This window comes from Tachyglossus aculeatus, chromosome 4 (assembly GCF_015852505.1).
Source record: "Tachyglossus aculeatus isolate mTacAcu1 chromosome 4, mTacAcu1.pri, whole genome shotgun sequence".
NCBI lineage: Eukaryota > Metazoa > Chordata > Mammalia > Monotremata > Tachyglossidae > Tachyglossus > Tachyglossus aculeatus.
This window is the reverse complement of record NC_052069.1, coordinates 80,229,257-80,245,143: the sequence shown is the minus strand read 5'-3', so window position 1 is coordinate 80,245,143 and position 15,887 is coordinate 80,229,257. Positions and strand designations below refer to the sequence as shown.

Sequence of the window (15,887 nt, the reverse complement as noted above, 5' to 3'; positions counted from 1 at the left end):
GTGCAGAGCAGTGTACTAAGGGCTTAGCACTGTACTAAGAGAAGCAGCGTGGGTCAGTGGAAAGAGCATGTTTTGTGTTGTTGTCTGTCTCCCCCTTCTAGACTGTGAGCCCGTTGTTGGGTAGGGACTGTTTCTATATGTTGCCAACTTGTACTTCCCAAGCGCTTAGTACAGTGCTCTGCACACAGTAAGCACTCAATAAATACGATTGAATGAATGAATGAGCGCGGGCTTGGGAGTCAGAGGTCATGGGTTCTAATCCCGGCTCCGCCACTTGTCAGCTTTGTGACTTTGGGCAAGTCACTTCACTTCTCTGGGCCTCAGTGACCTCATCTGTAAAATGGGGATTAAGACTGTGAGCCCCATGTGGGACAACCTGATTACCTTGTATCCCCCCAGTGCTTAGAATAGTGCTATGCACATAGTAAGCACTTAACAAATGCCATCATTATTATTATTATTACTAAGCACTTAGCACTGTGTCTGATGCACTGCTTAGCAGGCATAGTGTTTTCACCCATGCGTCACTGTCTAAGATCCATGATTACAATCCACCGTGGAGTGCTTCCCCCTGGATTCTTACTTAAAGGCATGAGCCCCATATCTGGTGCTATTTGGATCCGGATGAAACCAGTTTTGTAAGGTACAGGGATTCCTCTCATGTCGGGCTGGAGAATTTTTGTCTGGATAAGGAGCTCCTTATTGCTGAATTACTTTCAATATTCAGATATGAGTAGTGGGGAGACTGTTTGACCTTTGTTTGGAGTCTCTGGGATAAGGCCATCTGGTTGACTGCTGGTATTTATCATTCATTCATTCATTCAGTTGTATTTATTGAGCGCTTGCTGTGTGCAGAACACTGTACTAAGCGCTTGGGAAGTACAAGTTGGCAACATATAGAGATGGTCCCTACCCAACAATGGGATCACGGTCTAGAAGGGGGAGACAGGTGAGATCCCAGAAGGGCGTTGGTATTAGAATTTCTTAAAAATCTGCTCTAAAGTGTGATTTCACTACATGTTTTGGCTAGAAAGTTGTTTGGGAATCAGAGAATGTTCATCTGATAGCACCAGTCTCTTTGGATAAAGCACACTGTGGTATCGAAAGAAACCGTTTGTGTTTCTGAATGGATGAGTACTAAAGTGCCTGTTTTCCTGAATGCCAGATTTTTCAAGAACACAACCACTGTGTTATAGGAGACATGGATAAAATTGAAATGTACCATTGCTAGTTGTGATGGGCTTAATAATAACAACAATAATCATTATTATGGTTTTTTTTAAGCGCTTACTATGTGCCAGGCACTGTACCAAGCACAGGGGTAGATACAGGATAACCAGGGTGGACAAAATCCTTGTCCCATAGAGGACTCACAGTCTTTATCCCTGTTTTACAAATGAGGTAACTGAGGCACAGAGAAGTCAAGTGACTTGCCCAAGGTCCCACAACAGACAGGTGGCAGAGCAGGGATTAGAACCTAGGTCTTCTGACCCCAGTGCCCTTGCAGTTTCCACTCAGCCACGCTGCTTGATACAAATGCCTCACTCGCCTGCTATCGCTGTTAATAATGTAATTATGTTAGTATTTGTTAAGCGCTTACTATTTGCCAAGCACTGTTCTAAGCGCTGGGGGGGGATACAAGGTAATCAAGGTTGTTCCACGTGGGGCTTACAGTCTTAATCCCCATTTTATAGCTGAGGGAACTGATGCCCAGAGAAGTGAAGTGACTTGCCCAAAGTCACCCAGCTGACAAGTGGCGGAGCCGGGATTAGAACCATGACCTCTGACTCCCAAGCCTGTGCTCTTTCCACTGAGCCACACTGCTTCTCTACCAACGGCGCCTGCTTGTCACATCACTATCTCAAGTAAATGCCAACACAGCATCCCAAACAATAAGGTGATAAATATGGTTGTACATATTTATTACTCTATTTATTTATTTTACTTGTACATATCTATCCTATTTATTTTATTTTGTTGGTATGTTTGGTTTTGTTCTCTGTCTCCCCCTTTTAGACTGTGAGCCCACTGTTGGGTAGGGACTGTCTCTATGTGTTGCCAATTTTTACTTCCCAAGCGCTTAGTACAGTGCTCTGCACATAGTAAGCGCTCAATAAATACGATTGATGATGATGATAGTCCTCCAGCATTGACGCATTGCTCGTCACTGTTTTATGACTTCTGTTAAGCGCCCACTATATGGCAAGTACTGTTCTAAGTGCTGGGGTAGGTACAAGTTGATCATGTTAGGTGCAGTCCCTCTCCCATGTGGGACTCACAGTCTACTTTCCCACTTGAGGAAACTGATTAACAGAGAAGTGACTCACCCAAGGTCACACAGCAGGCAAGTGGTGGGACCAGGATTAGAAACCAGGTCCTTTGATTCCCAGGCAAGGTGCTTTATCCACTAATAATAATAATAATAATGATGATGGCATTTGTTAAGCACTTATTATGTGTGAAGCACTGTTCTAAGCATGGGGGGGGATACAAGGTGATTAGGTTGTCCCACGTAGGGCCCACAGTCTTAATCTCCATTTTACAGATGAGGGAACTGAAGCACAGAGAAGTTAAGTGACTTGCCCAAAGTCACACAGTAGACAAATGGCCGAGTCGGGATTAGGACCCATGACCTCTGACTCCCAAGCCCGCACCCTTCCACTGAGTCACGCTGCTTCCACTAGGACACACTGCTTTCCATTCTGTGGCTCGTTGGTGGGCTATGTGAAAAGAATGGATGGCAGAGGAGTCCCAAAGAGCTGCAAATGGTGAATTTAATAAGAAATCTCTAGTAGGAGACAGAAGCGTTGGTTTGAGGGTAGACAATAAGCCCTGCTGTTGAAATCAGGACATCTGGGTTCCAGTCCTGGGTCTGTTTATTTGGGCTATACCCCAATAGAGAAGCAGCGTGGCTCAGTGGAAAGAGCACGGGCTTTGGAGTCAGAGGTCATGGGTTCGAATTCCGACTTCGCCACATGTCTGCTGTGTGATCTTGGGCAAGTCACTTAACTTCTCTGGGCCTCAGTTACCTCATCTGTAAAATGGGGATTAAGACTGTGAGTCCCACGTGGGACAACCTGATCACCCTGTATCCTCCCCAGCGCTTTGAACAGTGCTTTACACATAGTAAGCATTTAACAAATGCCAATAATAATAATAAGAATAATAATTATTATTATTGTTATACCGGCACCAAGTGAAGGTTTCTGACCAAAGAATCATTAAGGCATTCTGTGAGCCCCAGCAGGAATCCTGGACATACGCTTGTCGAAGGCAGGGACTATGTTAGAGCGTGGCCCTGGGAGTTGGAAGGTCATGGGTTCTAATCGTAGCTCTGCCACCTGTCTGTTGTGTGACTTTGGGCAAGTCACTTCGCTTCTCTGTGCCTCAGTAACCTCATCTGTAAAATGGGAATTGAGGCTATGAACCCAATGTGGGGCAGGGACTGTGTCCAACCAATTTGCTTGCATCCATCCCAGCACTTAGTACGGGGCCTGGCATAGAGTAAGCACTCAACAAGTCCCACTATTATTATTATTATAATTACCTATAATTATAGGTATATTATTACCTGTATATATGTATATATGTTTGTACATATTTATTACTCTATTCATTTATTTATTTATTTTACTTGTACATATCTATTCTATTTATTTTATTTTGTTAGTATGTTTGGTTTTGTTCTCTGTCTCCCCCTTTTAGACTGTGAGCCCACTGTTGGGTAGGGACTGTCTCTATATGTTGCCAACTTGTACTTCCCAAGCGCTTAGTACAGTGCTCTGCACACAGTAAGTGCTCAATAGATACGATTGATTAATTTATTATTATTACTCTCTCAAGTGCCTAGTATAGTGCTCTGCATAGTAAATGCAGACTGTGATCGCACTGTTGGGTAGGGACTGTCTGTATATGTTGCCAACTTGTACTTCCCAAGCGCTTAGTACAGTGATCTGCACACAGTAAGCGCTCAATAAATACGATTGATGATGATAAATGTGCCATAAATACAACTGATAGATTGATTGTAGTAATGGCTACCAAAGCAACCACCCACTGGATCATGGTGTTATTTTTATTTTTTTTTAATGATATTTGTTAAGTGCTTACCATGGGCCAGGCCCTGTACTAAGTGCTGGGGTAGATACAAGGTAATCCAGGTTGGACACAGTCCCTGTCCCACATAGGGCTTCACAATCTTAATCCCCATTTTATAGATGAGGTAACTGAGACACAGAGAAGTGAAGTGATTTACCCAAGGTTGCACAGCAGGCTTGTGGTGGAGCTGGGATTAGAACCCAAGTCCTCTTACTCCCAGGCCGGTGCTCATTCCACTAGGCTATGCTGCTTCTCTACTGTGGCACAGCACTGATACTAAACTATGGTCACTTCCACCCTAAATGGGTCCTGCATGTAAAAAGCGTCAGCCCACACGTCACACTGTGTCGGAACCCTGTCTGCTTGCCTGTTACCTTCCAGGCCCCGGCAGGAACATAACAGACATGGACAAGAAAGTGGCCCTGTGACTAGCATTTTAATCAATTCCTTGTGCAGGTTCCCAGTCCCGAAGCCCCGTTCTATCATTCTAGACAGGAGACTCCATTGTCGTCTCAGATAATGTGGTATGGCTGGGAACATCTGGGTGACAGCAGCAGGAAAGAGACCTGCCTGGAATAGAGCAATTAGAAATAGGGGGACTCTTTTAAAGCAGAGGCTTCAAGGAAAACATCACACCGAGAGAGGAATGAAAGTGACATGAAGATCTCGGGGTAGTGAATGCAACAATGTGAAGACAAGCACCCTTTAAATGAAACTCCTTATCTTTCCACCCAAAGCCTGTCCTCCCCCTGACTTTCCCATCACTGTAGACGGCACCACCACCCTTCCTGTCTTGCAACGTAACCTTGGCGTTATCCTTAACTCCTTTCTCTCATTCCACCCACATATTCAATCCATCACTAAATCCTGTCGGTTCGACTTTCACTGACATCGCTAAAATGCATCCTATCCTCTTCGCCCAAACTGCTACCACGTTAATCCAGGCACTTACCCTACCCCCCCTTAATTACTGCAACAGCCTCCTTGCTGACCTCCCTGCCTCCTGTCTCTCCCCACTTTAGTCCAGACTTCACTCTGCTGCCCGGATCATTTTTTTACAATAATATTCGGGCCATGTTTCCCCACTCCTCAGAAACCTCTAGTGGTTGCCCATCCACCTCCGCATCAAACAGAAACTCCTCATCATTGGCTTCAAAGCACTCAATCACCTTATCCCCTCCTACCTCGCCTCACTACTCTCCTGCTACAACCCAGGCCCCACACTTCGCTCCTCTAATGCTAACCTTCTCACTCCAACTTGATCTCATCTATCTTGTTGATGACCTCTCATCCACATCCTGCCTCTGGCCTGTTACACCTTCCCTCTTCATATCTGACAGACCATTACTCTCCCCACCTTCAAAGACTTATCAAAGGCACATCTCCTCCAAGAGGCCTTCCCTGACTAAGCCCTCTTTTTCCTTTCCTTCAACTCCCTTCTGCGTTGCCCTGACCTGTTCCCTTTATTCATGCCACCTCCCGGACCCACAGCTTATGTAGATATCTGTAATTTATTTATTTGTGTTCATGTCTGCCTCCCCTTCTAGACTGTAAGCCCACTGTGGGTAGGGAGCATGGCGTAGTAGATAGAACATGGGCCCTGGAGTCAGAAGGCCATATTTTTTAATCCCGGCACTGCCACTTGTCTGCTTGGGCAAGTCACTTCACTTCTCTGTGCCTCAGTTACCTCATCTGTAAAATGGGGATTTAGACAGAGAGCCCTTTTCAGGATAGGGACTGTATCCAACCCAATTTGCTTGTATACACCCCAGAGCTTAATACAGTGCCTGGCAGATAGTAAGCATATAACAAAATCCATAATTATTATTATTTTATTATTATTATTATTTATTGTTATATTGTACTTTCCCAAGCACTTAGTACACAGCTCAACACAATAATTGCTCAATAAATACGACTGACTAACTGACTGAATGAAAGGGATTGTAAATCAGGTAGAATGCTGATGAGGCATACTCTCACACAGTTATTAAAATTTCACTCGGAGAAGCATCATTTTTGAATCCTGAAGATGTTCTAGTTATCACTATTCATCTAAGTGTTTGCATGTGTATGAGTATGCTTTATTACTTGGGGGTATTAAAGACTACTTTAAACTACTTATTGTTTTTTAAATTCACAGTCTATCCTAGAAATTCTAAATAAATTACAGCTGTGCAATTATGGCACAGAAGCCAGGTTTGTTTTACTATACAGGTCCATTTTAGGAACTCATTTATTCATTCAATCGTATTTATTGAGTGCTTACTGTGTGCAGAGCACTGGACTAAGCGCTTGGAAAGTACACTTCCTCAACAGAGACAATCCCTGCCTAACACCGGGCTCACAGTCTAGAATGGGGATACAGACAAGAAAACAAGTAGACAGGCTTTTGGGGACACTGCAATTTAGTTAGTTTTTGAGATTTTATTCCTGAACACTAAATTCTAGGCCATCATGCTATGAGAAAAAAGTTAAAAAACCCCCAAAAAACAGCATTGTCTTGCTGAGCATGATCTTACCTAAGCATTAGATATAATTAATGGAACACTATTTTTTAAGGGGAACTGATTGGATTACTCCATTTTCGACAATTTTAGTTTCACCCAAGTCTTCTTAAAATATTTATTTAAACTCTACAAGCTTAACATTTTGACACAATATAGATCTTTTTTCTTTAGGGTTCATGATCTCGCTTTAGAGATTTGGGAGGCTTAATTAGTGAATTTACCGTACTCCATTTATATAACTTTTAACAGTTTGAGAGGTTCATCAACCCACGCAACATTCCAAATCTCAGAAAAAGCTGAAATGATTTTGATGATGCTTTTAAGAAGATTTGGGTGAAATAACTCAATGGCCTTAGTCATATGACTATTCTGTGGCAGTAACCCAGTTCCACACTGCCATAGTTTCATCTCTCGTCAATCTCAGTTTACAGTTAATTTTGGGTGGCCATGCTGGAATTTTCCAGTAAGGCCTTTTCCAAATTTTCTGTCTGCCCTCTGAGTCTGGCATGGAATCTTCTACCGTTTCAACCCTAATCAAAAAGCAGGCTGGGAGACAACTCTCCCAACTATCCCCTCAATTTATCAGACTGTCTATAATGATAGCTCGATCCCGTAAATTACAGCCGTTTCAACTTTAGAAAAGCCCAGAGGGGTCGTCAATAAATAGGCTATGGTTCGAAGTGCGACAGACTGAATGAGGCATGTGGTCAAATAAAAACACATGTAGAGGATGTGGAAATAATAGACAGTTAAATCTTCCCAAACCTTATTAATGGTGTAAATCCTGCTACTCTAAACAGCATCTTTTCACTTGGAATCAGCCTTTAATTGGGAGGAAAAACGAGCTGCGCTGTGTTGGATGTTTTTGATTCTCATGGAAGGAATGGCCTAGGGAGAAGTAATCAGACAATGGGAATATCTGTTGTAAAACTTCACCTAACTCTATTCATATTCAGTCCTAGTGATCTGTGGTACATTTGCTACTCATCTTGGCTGGTCTAAGAAGCAGGTAAACTGAGTGGGCAGAATACTGCAGGGCGGTTCACACAGTATAAATACATGTCATTGTTCAGATTAATACTACGAGCTTGTAGCACCAAGTTAGATGTAAGATAATCAGATCAGACACAGTCCCTATTAATCAATCAGTTAATCATTTGAATGCTTACTGTGTGCAGAGCGCTGTTCCGAGTGCTAGGAAGAGTCCAATACAATAGAATGGAAGAATGGAAAGTACGATTTCTGCCCACAAGGAGCTTACAATCTAGAGGGGCAGGCAGACAGTGGGGTTACTGTCTAAGTGTAACAATCAGAATCAATCAATCATACTAGTTGAGTGCCTATTATGTGCAGGACACCATACTAAGCACTTGGGAGCGTATAGTATAACAGAGTTGGAAGATGTGTTCCCAGCCCAGAAAGAGCTTATGGTCCAGAGCGAAGGCTTATAACATAGAGAAAGGTTGTAAAAACTTTTGGAAAATGAGAGACCTAAGGATTTTGATGTTCTTGAGTTGATTCTGGTTTTCTCTAAGAGTTCTTCCCAAAAGAAGAAAAAGGACTTCTACTCGCTTGTCTTGTCTTATGCTGTCGAGTCGTTTCCGACCCAGGGGGCTTTTTGCTAGATCCCAGGAGGCCCAAAATTCTATCCTTGTGTAATGGGAAGAAAATAGACAAGATAATTGCCAGGGTTGAATATGAGTAAAAGTCAAGGAAGAAAATATCAATCTAATGACAATGAAAAGTGAGGCAATTTGTGACTGAATAGCAAGAATAATGTTTTGGTGCACAGAGAAACACCTGTTTCATGGAGTTTTTTGTAGATTACTAACTCCTCGTGGTCAGGGATCGTGTCTACCAACTCTATCATATTGTATTCCCAAGTGCTTAGTTCAGTGTTTTGCACAGCAAGTGCTCAATAAATACCTTAGTTTTATTGATGGGGGCATAAAGTTTAGGCCCTTTATGCCTCCCTCACACATTCTCCCCCTTTTTCCCAGGCTTACATTACATAAAATGTACATTGCAAAATTCTGAACCTTGGTCTGGTCCAACTAAATCCAACCTAGCCCATTTTAGCCTAATCCAAGCCCAGTGGGGGTCTGTTCCTGGCCTGATCAGTTAATCAATGGTTATATATTAAGGCTTATTGTGTGCAGAGCACTGTACTAAGTGCTTGGGAGAGAGTACAATACAGCAGAGTACCCCATTTATCTTTGGCTTGGCCTAGTTAGGTCTAACTTGACTTGGAGGGGAGGAAGGAGAGTTTCACGCCCATGATTTTCGACTCTGGATGGGTAGCACCTTTTACTGCTGAGACATATAGCTCAGTGGACACACACAGACTTCCGTACATGTATGAGGCACCCTGAAGGCCTGATTGCTCAGTGGTACCAAAGTCTCAGTGTTGAGTGATCAAACCAGCAGAAACCCAAATAATTCAGTTACAGGGAGTGTGGGCAGAGCCAAATTCAGATGGTAAGTGACCACCTCCTCAAGGTGGCAGAGGGTGAAAATGATCCATTAATGGAGCCCAGTTGCCCAGAGCAGAGAAGCAGCGTGGCTCAGTGATAAGAGCCCAGGCTTGGGAGTCAGAGGTCATGGGTTCTAATCCTGGCTCCGCCGCTTGTCAGCTGTGTGACTTTGGGTAAGTCACTTCACTTCTCTGAGCCTCAGTTACCTCATCTGTAAAATGGGGATTTAGACTGTGAGCCCTATGTGGGGCAACCTCATCCCCTTGTAACCTCCCCAGCGCTTAGAACAGTGCTTTGCAAATACCATCATTATTAAAAGGTAGCCATAGGGTTGGGTGGAGGTAAGGTGTCAGAAAAACACTTTTCAGGTGTAATCAATCAGTCAACCAGTGGTAGCTATTGAGCACTTCTTGTGATTCTGCCAAATATTGCCTATGACATCAGCGTGGCTCAGTGGAAAGAGCCCGGGCTTGGGAGTCAGAGGTCATGGGTTCTAATCCCGGCTCCGCCACTTGTCCGCTGTGTGACTTGGGCAAGTCACTTAACTTTTTTGGGCCTCAGTTACCTCATCTGTAAAATGGGGGTTAAGACTGTGAGCCCCATATGGGACAACCTGATCACCTTGTATCCCTCCCCAGCACTTAGAGCAGTGCTTTGCATTTAGTAAGTGCTTAACAAATACCATCATCACCATCATCATCTGAAATGGGAGGGAGTGGAACGTTTTCCCCCATCATTAGGTGGTCCAGTGTTAGCAGCTGGGCTGAGCTGAGGCCCAAGAGGACCCCACATGGTTACCTCCAGAAGTCATGTTCCTAGGGGTTTGGCAATTCGTTGCCGAATTGTACTTTCCAAGCGCTTAGTACAGTGCCGTGCACACAGTAAGCACTCAATAAATATGATTGAATGAATGAATGAATGAATGAATGAAAGAGTCAGCAATAGAGCCTTCTCTACATACACAAGTCAGGTTCAAAGAGAACTTCTTAGGCATATGTGGAGGCAGTCAATCAGTCCCTCAGTGGTATTTATCTTTTAGACTGTGAGCCCACTGTTGGGTAGGGACTGTCTCTATATGTTGCCAACTTGTTCTTCCCAAGCGCTTAGTACAGTGCTCTGCACACAGTAAACGCTCAATAAATACGATTGATTGATTGATTTATCGAGGAGCAGCTGGCCTAGGGGATAGATGTTGGGCCTGGGAGTCAGAAAGATCTGCATTCTAATCCCAGCTCTGCCGCCTGTCTGCTGTGTGGCCTTGAGTATGTCACTTCACTTCTCTGGGCCTTAGTTACCTCATCTGTAAAATGTTGTATTAAGACTGTGATCCTCATGTGCGACATAGACTGGGCTGAACCTTGTATCTTACCCAGCTCTTAATTCAGTGTCTGACACATAGGAAGATCTTAACAAATGCCATAAAAAATTGGGGGCTTACTTGGTGCAGAGAACTGTAGTAAGCGTTTTGGAAAGTATAATGAAAGAGCAGGTAACCCTGTCCATGAGGAGCTTAGACTTCAGAGGAGGAGATAGACAGTAAAATAAATTACAGATGGACAGGTACTTAAGCCCTGTAGGGAGGGATGAAAATCCAAGTTCTTAATCAGTGGTATTTAATAATAATAATAATAATGACATTTATTAACCACTTACTATGTGAAAAGCACCGTTCTAAGCTCTGGGGAGGTTATAAGGTGATCAGGTTGTCCCACGGGGGGCTCACAGTCTTAATCCCCATTTTACAGATGAGGTAACTGAGGCACAGAGAAGTTAAGTGCCTTGCCCAAGGTCACACAGCTGACAAGTGGTGGGGCCAGGATTCAAACCCATGACCTCTGACTCCCAAGCCCGTACTCTTTCCACTGAGCCACTGAGCACTTACTGTGTGCAGAGCGCTTGAGAGAGTATAATACAACAGAGTTGGTAGCTTACAGTCTAGGGTTACAGATCCAAACACACAAGCAGCACAGCAGGGAGGGTGAATAGGGCAAATAAGGGCTTGGCTAGGAAGGCCTGTTGGAGGAGATATGATTTTAGTAGAGCTTTGAAGACGGGGAGAATGATGGTCTGTGATGATGATACAAGTGGGAGGGAGTTCCAGGGCACAGGGAGGATTTTGGCAAGGGGTAGGAAGCAAGACCCTTCTCTGAGAGTTTCCAGTTCTCTACCAGTCTCGACTATGGGAGGGAGAGTCAGGCAGAGATCTCTCCTTTCCATTCCCAGCTTGGGCTGTGGCTAGCGAGTGGAAGGCAATCTGCTACAAGTCAAAACTCACCTGTACTGGGCAGCAGCAGCACGGGAGAGAGTCGAGGGTGGAGACTCAAGTTTACTGAGCCGAAGGAGGTAATTGAGAACCACTTCTGTATCTTTACCAAGAACATATTATGGATTCACTACCAGAACTATTGCAGGTGGAGGTGGGTTGTTCTGGGAGAGATGTGTCCATGGCATCGCTATGGGGCAGTGACAGCTCAACAGCATAAGACAAGACAAGACGAGACAAGGAGGTGAGACGGAGAAGACAGGTTGGTGTTGGAGGAGTGAATTGTGTGGATTAAGTTATGGTAGGAAATGAGCGAGAATCGGTAGGGAGCAGAGGGCTGATTAAGCTAAGGAGTTTCTATTTCATGTGGAGATAGATGGGCAATGACTGGAGGTGTTTGAGGAGTGGCGAGACATGTTCTGAATGGTTTTTCAGAAAAATTATCCAGGCAGCAGAGTGAAGAATGGACTGAAATGTGGAGAGACAGGAGGCAGGGAGGTTAGTAAAGAGGCTGATGCAGTTGTCTAAGAAGGAAATGAGAAGTGTCTGGACCAGCATGGTAGTAGTTTGGATGGAGAAAAAGGCATGAGATGTTATGAAGGTAGAACGAATAGAATTTGGTGACAGATAGAAGGATAATGCTAAGGTTATAGACTTGTGAGACAGGGAGGATAGTGATAATAATAATAATAACAGTATATGTTAAGCACTGTTCTAAGCATTGGGTTAATCAGGTTGGACACAGTCCCTGTCTCACATGGGGCTCAGTCTAAGGAGGGAATATTCAGTTCCCATTTTACAGATGAGATAACTGAGGCACAGAAGTTGTAACTTGCTCAAAGTCACACAGCAGAAACATGGAAGAGCTGGATTTGAACCCAGGTCTTCTGACTCCCGGGCCCAAGCTCTTTCCATCAGGCCATGCTGCATCTCTGTGGTGTTGTCTACAGTTAAGAGAAACTTGGAAAGGGGATAGGGTTGGAGTGGAAGAGTTCTGTTTTGGACATGCTAAGTTAGAGGTGATGGTGGAACAGATGTCCTGAAAGCAGGAGGAAATGTGAGGCTGCAGAGGAGAGAGGTCAGGGCTGGAAAGGTAGATGTGGGAATCTTCTGCATAGAAATGGTAGCACAATCAAGTGGGTGTAGATGGAGAATAGAACGGGCTTCAAAACTGAGGCTTACGGGATTCCCCACAGTTAGGGGTTGGGAGGCAGAGGAGGAGCCTGCAAAAGAGACTGAGAATGAGTGGTCAGAGAGATAGGAGGAGAACCAGGAGAGGATAGTGTCGGTGAAGCCAAGCCTAGGTAATATTTCCAGGGGAAGGGTGTGGACCACAGAGCTGAAGGAGGCTGAGAGGATGAGGAGGATTAGGATAGAGAAGAGGCCATTGGATTTAGCAAGGAGGAGGTCATTGGTAACTTTAGAGAGGGCAGTTTCTGTGTAGCAGAGGGGGCAGAAACCAGATTTCAGGGGGTTAAGGAGAAAATTGGAGGAGAGGAAGTAGAAGGAGTAGGGGTAGATAACTCACTTAATGAGTTTGGAGGGGAATTAAATAATGTAAAGTAACAAAAACAGGAAGTAATGCATGGTACTTGCTCAGCAAGGCTGAGCAAAAGACTGTGAAGCCTTGCATCCTCTTGCCTTGACTGCTGCCGCATTCAGTCACTCAGCTGTTTCTTCTGACACCAGATCTCCTGCTCAGCAATTCATGGATTGTGTTGTACTCACAACCCATGTTGTGGGAAGAATATTTCCTAATATATGAGAATAGTGTGGCATAGTGGATAGAGCATGGGCCTGGGAGCCAGAAGAGCCTGGGTTCTAATTCCAGATCCGCCTCTTGTCTGCTGTGTGACCTTGGGCACACTTTACTTCTCCGTGCCTCATCTGTAAAATGGGAATTAAGACTGTGAGTCCCACCTGAGATAGAGATTGCACCCTATTTGGTAACCTTGTATTTTCTCTAGTGCTTAGAACCGTGGTTGGCACATAGTGAGCGTTTAACAAATACCATCATTACTAATACTTTCATCATATTATATCCTAATAGTGCAGTGAAGGCTACGTTATAGCAGAAAAGACTTACATAGTTCTTCTGGAAATAAAAATTTGCCATTCCATTGTATATTCCAGTCCATATTCATCAAGCACTTCGTACAGTGCTCTGCACACAGTAAGCGCTCAATAGGTATGATTGAATGAATGACAATGTTAATGCTTTCCTTCACCTCCCGAATGCCATTCTAGACAAATCAGGTACATTTTTTTGAAAGAAGATTCTATGTAAATTAATGCCACAAATGTAGTTGCAAAGTTATTAAACTGTAAAGTTAGCTAACACTGCTCTTATCATGAAAAACTATTTCTGTATGCTAATTATTTTCTCTTGCATACAGTGATCCTCTGAATAGGAAGCCTCCTTGCACTTCCCTATGTAACTATTGCTTCCACTTAATCTTAATAATAATAATAATAATAATAATAATAATAATGTTGGTATTTGTTAAGCGCTTACTATGTGCAAAGCACTGTTCTAAGCGCTGGGGGGATACAAGGTGATCAGGTTGTCCCACATGGAGCTCACAGCTTAATCCCCATTTTCCAGATGAGGTAACTGAGGCACAGAGAAGTTAAGTGACTTGCCCAAAGTCACAAAGCAGACAAGTGCCTTTCAAGTGCCTTTATAGCATAGAGCTATAATTCATTCATTCATTCAATCATATTTATTGAGTGCTTACTGTGTGCAGAGCACTGTAGTAAGAGCTTGGGAAGTACAAATTGGCAACATATAGAGATGGTCCCTACCCAACAGTGGGCTCACAGTCCAGGATGGGGAGACAGAGAACAAAACAAAACCTATTTATTCTTACAGTTTTGACATCTGTTTACCTGTTTTGTTTTGTTGTCTGTCTCCCCCTTCTAGACTGTGAGCCCGTTTTTGAGTAGGGACTGTCTCTATATGTTCCCGACTTGTACTTCCCAAGCGCTTAATACTTGCACACAGTAAGCGCTCAATAAATACGATTGAACGAATGAATTATAATGGTATTTGTTAAGTGCTTATTATGTAACAAACATTGTTCTAAGCCCTGGGGTAGATGCAAGCTAATCATGCTGGACACAGTCTGTGTCCCACATGGGGCTCACAGTCTTAATCCCATTATATATATATATATATATATATATATGTGTGTGTGTGTGTGTGTGTGTGTCTATATATAGACACACATATTTAGAAGCATACTGAATTAAAACAGAAACTATATATATATATACACACTTGAGAAAGGACAATACAAAAATATACAGACACATTTCCTTCCCACAACGAGTTTATGGTCTAGAGGGGGAAATTGTGGTATTTGTTAAGTGCTTACTATGTGCCAAGCACTGTTCTAAGCAGTGGGGAAGATAAAAGGTAATCAGGTTGGACACAATCCCTGTCCCGCGTGGGGATCACTATATATATATATATATAGTTTCTACTCGGATTCAGAATTAGAGGGTATTTGTAAGCGCTTACTAGGTGCCAGGCACTGCACTGAGCACTGCAGTAGATACAAGATAATAGGGTTGGACACGGTCTCTGTCCCACACGGGACTCACACTTTAAATCCTCATTTTACACTTGAGGGAATTGAGGCACAGAGAAGCGAAGTGACCTGCCTAAGGCCCCACAGCAGAAAAGTGGTGGAGTCAGGATTAGAACTCATGTCCCCTGATTCCTAGGCTCATGCTCTTTCCATGAGGCCACACTGTTTCTATGTTGTTTTTTGTCCCCTCCTTGACTTTGTTTACGACAGCTCTCTCTTCCTACCTCTGTATGTTCCTTTCCACTTCTGTAGCTTCTTTCCAGTTTGGAAACCTCCAACATGGAGCTTGGCAGCTCAGAGGAAGGAAACTGGGATCCCCAGTGACAGGGAATGGGGTGACTGGGGAGACTGGTCCACTGTTTCATTCACTAAGGAAGCATCTACATCATGGGTGTGGCACAATGCACTATTCCCCTTGCAGGAATTAGGAAATAAAACAATTGGAGAGTTAACAAATATATGCACTATATTGCAGTTAATATTTTAAACCCCTACTAGACTTTTTCTTTCTTTTCTGGAAGCAAAAAGCAAAAGTACTCCAGTTCTCTAGCTTCCAGAATCAATCAACCAATCAATCAATCAATCAATCATATTTATTGAGCACTTACTGTGTGCAGAGCACTGTACTAAGCACTTGGGAAGTACAAGTCGGCAACATATAGAGACAGTCCCTACCCAACAGCGGGCTCACAGTCTAGAAGGGGGAGACAGAGAACAAAACCAAACATACGAACATACTAAAATAAAATAAATAGAATAGATATGTACAAGTAAGATAAATAAATAAATAAATAGAGTAATAAATATGAACAAACATACATACATATATACAGGTACTGTGGGGAAGGGAAGGAGGTAAGATGGGGGGATGGAGAGGGGGACGAGGGGGGAGAGGAAGGGAGGGGCTCAGTCTGGGAAGGCCTCCTGGAGGAGGTGAGCTCTCAGTAGG

At 43.6% G+C, this 15,887-nt stretch overlaps 1 protein-coding gene across 32 annotated transcripts in view; it reads left to right on the top strand.

Annotated features, from left to right (window-relative positions):
• RIMS2 (regulating synaptic membrane exocytosis 2) overlaps window positions 1–15,887 on the top strand; it is a 748,658-nt gene that overhangs the window by 12,726 nt on the left and 720,045 nt on the right. The gene's annotated exons all lie outside the window — the stretch shown is intronic.